At 43.0% G+C, this 5,010-nt stretch overlaps 1 pseudogene; it reads right to left on the reverse strand.

Moving 5' to 3' along the window:
• Window positions 1–4,015: 4,015 nt before the first annotated feature.
• On the reverse strand, window positions 4,016–4,114 carry LOC129684097 (small nucleolar RNA SNORA17; annotated as a pseudogene).
• Window positions 4,115–5,010: the final 896 nt, after the last annotated feature.

Genomic DNA, 5,010 nt, shown 5'->3' on the forward strand with positions numbered 1-5,010 from the left:
AGAAGGATAATGTGGTCTCCAAAGAACTGGTTCCTTGTCAGATCCTTGTATGTGAAATTCCCATTTATAAACATTGTCAGATGAATGAATGTTTTTTATGATATATTTGGAAGGAAATTACTTGGGCCCAGATAACAATATCTGTAAAGTACTAGAATCTTTTCATAAGATGGAATAACATTGCTTTCAAATAGCTAATCTACCCCACAGATGGATGTGTATGCCTCTAAATCTCTAGAGAGATAGAAAGAATTAATGTGCTCATAGCTATTGTGCTATTGGCTAGGTATATAAAAGAGTAACGTGATGGGCTTTTACAAAACCCACTTATTTTTTTATTAATAAATGTTTTATTTCTGTAACGTTTTATAATAAATGTTTTATTTACACTGTAATATTTGCTAATAGTATAATGCTTGCTAATAGTATTTCTGCAAATACCTATTATAAATATATTATCACACCATTAGCAGGAAGTAAAGAAAAGCATTAATTGAAAAACAAGCATCTGAAAGAAAGTGGATGATTAAAACATAAAATATTAAAAACATAAAATATAGAGACTAAATATTTTTAAGTAATTCCTCTTGAAACCCTGTGTGTCTCTATTAGGCTAAACAATGTGTTAGCAGGCATATGAGCAGCTCCCTTTGCCTCAGGAAAAGGAAAATAATAGATTATGAATTAACAGGCTAGCTCACAATAGAACCACGTGTATTGAGTCAAATCCAATCTTGCATCCTCATGGGCAGCTCTGCTCTCAACACCCTGCCTTGCTACCATAATTGCATCCTGTTCTACGTGGCACTTTTGCTAAAACATACATTTAGAATGTGCAGCCTACAGTGTTTGGGCTAGGACGGTCTCACCTCAAATGTCACCTCTTTAGAAAGGCCTCCCAAAATATGTAGTAAATTTCTTCATCCTAAAATTCTGCTTTGCATTTAGACATTGTGCTTCTTGGGCTTCAGTGCTCAGCACTGTCTTGTGAACACAGAACACCATGTAAATAAATAGCAAAAACAAGAAAAGAGAGGGCAAGTTTCTTTTGAAATATTTTAAATATTTTTGTTACTTTCATAGGTATATACAATATATTTTGATCTTATCAACTTCCTTATCCTCTCCTCCAATTATTCTTAGACCACTATTCACATCTCCTGATCAGCTTCATGTCCTCTTTCCTTTTTTTTTTTTCAATTACTTATTTATTTTTATAGCTCAGTAAATCTAACCAGTGCTGTAAAGTACATAGTGGTGCCAATTTTCAGCTACTCTCCAAAATCTTCGTGCCTTCAAAACTAATACCACTTGGGAAACTCTTACACATTATCAAATTCAGCTGACACCTCAAGGTAGAACTATGGTGATCTCTGTACCAAAGATTGTGTGTGCTGACTCTGAGAAAATATTTTTCAGGGAATTTTGTCTAAATGATTCTGATCTCATCTTAACTACAGCTGATTCTTCTGGCTTAGCTGACCAGTATCAATCAGCCAAACAAAGCTTTTACATTAATGGTTCTTAATTAAAAATATCACAGAAATTGCCTTGATATAATCTTTGCTTTTCTCTGAAACTTCCCAAACCAGGCTTTTATCATCTGCACCTTTCTCAGACTTATCTTTAAGTTCCCACAATAATTGCCCATTTAACTATGATCACTCAATGGCTTATTTAGGTCAAAGTTCCAAAGTCCTTCTACAGTCTTCATTAAAACATTGTCATGTCTGTCATAGTAATATCTTGAAAACCTGGTACCAATTTCCATCTTTATCATGGATTCTATTTCTGTGACAGAACAACATGTCCTAAAGCAGCTTGGGAGACAACGATTTATTTCAAGTTATGAGTCTCAGGTCATAATCCACCACTGAGGGAAGTCAGGACAGGAACCTGAAGGAAATAGCTGGTGCACAGGCCATGGAGGAAAGCTGCTTGCTGGCTTGTTCTTCAGAGCTTGTTCAGCGTGATTTCTATTACACCCAAAACTCAGGAGTGGCACCTCCTAGAGTAGACTGAGCCCTTCCACACCAACTAGTAATAAACAAAATGACATACAGGCTTGGCTATAGGCCAATCTGATGGAGGCATTTTTCTCAAGTGGGATTCCCTCTCCTCAGATAACTCCACCTTATGTCAAGGTGAGAAAAAACAAAGCAGGAAAAATGTCCAAAACCATTGTTTAGGCAGCTCTCATAGGAGCTAAGAAAGGTAAATCCTGACTGAAAGAAGTGTGCTGCCCAGTATGTAACTTTGAAGTCTATGCAGTTTGTTCTGTTTTTTAAGTTTTTATTGGCTTTTTGTGAATTTCATGCAGCCCAATCGCACTCATCTCTCTTTCCCCTTGTACTTACCCTCCACCCTTGAAACCTCTCCCCCTACAGAAAAAAAAATCTCCTAATGAAAGCTGTAGTGTATTTTGCACACACATCTTTGCTTCAAAATTCTTGTTGCGATGACTCCTTGGTCTGATACAAGGCCTCTGGCTTCTGCTACTCTATCGTACTGAAGCCTCATTGGGACTCCTCTTGGATATCCTGTTGTTGTCCTGTGTCATGGAGACACTGTAGTTTTGGATCTGTAGAAACAGCCCCTTCATGCACTCCAGCAGTTCATCAATGGGGTAGATGTTTGGGGTGGGCCAATTCCAAGCCAATTCAAATGTCTCTGGGCCTGAGAGATATCCGGGCTGGTCAGCCTGTCAGATTTCCTGCTCTCATGCCCTCCAGGCCATCTCACCAGCACCCCCCACAACCAGGGCCAGCTCTATTGTGCTGCCCAGGTGAGGAACAGGACCTTCTCTTTCCAGTGCTTGTAGCAGGAGAGGGCAGGGACAGCGCTTCTCCTCTGATGACCTTGGGGCCAGCTCTCTTGCCTGGACCGGGGTGGGGGGGAGGGTGGCACATTTCTGCTCATGTCACCGCAGTGCAGACTAGTGTTATGATCAGCTCCCCCAATCTCACACCCTCAGGGTCTGCTCACCTGTGCCCCTGCCTTCAGGGATCAGCTCTACTCTGATACCCAGGTGAGGTGCTGGGCCCACTCTCCCTAGTGCTGCAGCTGGTGAGCGGCAGGGAAAGCTCTCCTGGTCTCCTGACCTCAAGGCCAGGCCTCTGCCTGCTGAAGGTTGTACAGGGAGAGCAGGGAGGAGTATATCTCTCCCTCACCTACACAACCACATGGGAGATGATTGGCAGGGCCAGGTCTCCAGGCAACTCCCAAAAGTACTGCAGCTGGCTAGGAGATGGGTCAGCTCTCCTGTCCTCATACCCCAGGGCTATCTCTCCCATGCTGTGTAGGTAAGGGGTGGGGACAGTTATGCGTAGCCCTCAGACACCAACATGTCCTTAGCTAGCAGCCCAGGTCAGGGGTGTCTGCCTGGTCTTTGGTGGTAACAGATCCCTGATGCTTCAGGGCCACAGACCCAGACACGGCCCTTGTGGCAGCACCCAGCAGACCATGACCCCACCACGATCCCAGGTGGCATCACTAGCTACTCACATCAGGGTGTTTCTCACTACCCTTGGTTCTCTAGTTCTGCCTCTCTTCATTGTGCCCACATCCTTCTGTTTCTCTTTCTCCTCCATTTCTCCATCACTCACTTGCTTGCTCCTCTTCATGACACCTGGGGCCTCTGCATGTCTGGAGTCATCTCAGGAGTGGTCTCAGGAATGCTATGCCCCGCTCGTGCATTATGGAACCAGTCAAGGGTCATCTCAGGCATGGTCTTCGCCCCCATTCCAGGTGTGCACAGCATCCAAATGGTGGGTGTCTCAGGCTAGTTCCGTGTCTGGGCCCCATGGCACTGGTCTGGTTGTCACCTTGGGCTTGCTCCTTGCCTAGCCCGCACAAGTGATCCCATGTGAGGGTCATGTGTCCCCGGCTCACACCCATCAGGAGTCCTCAGTCACCAGCGGGGTTTTCTAGTCTCTGGCTTGCTCCTAGCCTCTGGAGCCATCAAGGTTTGTACAGTGCTGGGCGGGTGTTTATATCAGGCTTGCTTTTCTATGGGAGTGTTAGGCTACCGATCCTTCAGCTGTTCACAGCGTGGACATGGCCTCTCTCCTCTCTGCTACCTACTGATGCATGATACAGCAGCCACCGGTACAAGGCTATGTTTTGGTCCTAACACTTCATCGTTACTAGTTTCACTGCTTCCTAGTTGCCCTGAGGTGGGTTACCAGAATCTCCTGCCTCCCCACTGGCCTGGAAGCGATGAAGAAAGATGACTGTGGACTGTAACCTTTGAAACTATAAGCCACAGCAATGATGTTCTCCATCAGAAAGCTGGCCCAGGTATTTGATGACTGTATCATGAAACTGACTAACACAGGTGGAAGAGCTTCGTATTTTCTAACACGATTGGCATCTATCCAATATGATGCAGAATTAATTAAATGAACTTCCATGTATACTCATGTGTTCCTCCTGGATGAAATCTCCAAGCCAATTTCATAGGAAGCTAACGTGGTTCCTTGCGTAACACGTGGGCCAACTGAGCATATGTTTTGAGTAAGAACAGACAGGCATATTCCAGTGCCTCAAACCTAATATTCTTTTTATGATCTTGTCTTCTAGCCAATGTGAGATAACTCGGCAATTTAGGAAAATCCAGCAACAAGTTGGATGAGGTAAATTAAGGTATAGGAATGCTAAACTTCAATTAGATCTTAGGAAAAGATACTGCTGGGGGGTCGTATTAGAGTGTGAAGTAAATGAAGGTGTAAGCCAGGCAAATGTGCAGTTACAATTAAGAACTATATTTAAACCCAACCTTAGTAATTATCTGCTAAGAATAGGCCCTCATAGTTCTTCTAGTGACCTTGAACAAACTGTAAAATTCTTTATATTAAAAGTTTTCCCAGTCTGTAAACCAGACACTGTTTTCCATTTTATAGCCCAATGATAGGTAATAATCTTCATTGGCTCTTTTTAATTGTTTTTTTTTTTATACACATAACTATTGTTACTTTCCTATAAACTAACAATAGCTTGGTATTTATTTAG

The sequence above is a fragment of the Psammomys obesus genome, unplaced genomic scaffold, assembly GCF_907164565.1.
Source record: "Psammomys obesus unplaced genomic scaffold, mPsaObe1.curated_primary_1811, whole genome shotgun sequence".
In the NCBI taxonomy this organism is placed as follows: Eukaryota; Metazoa; Chordata; class Mammalia; order Rodentia; family Muridae; genus Psammomys; species Psammomys obesus.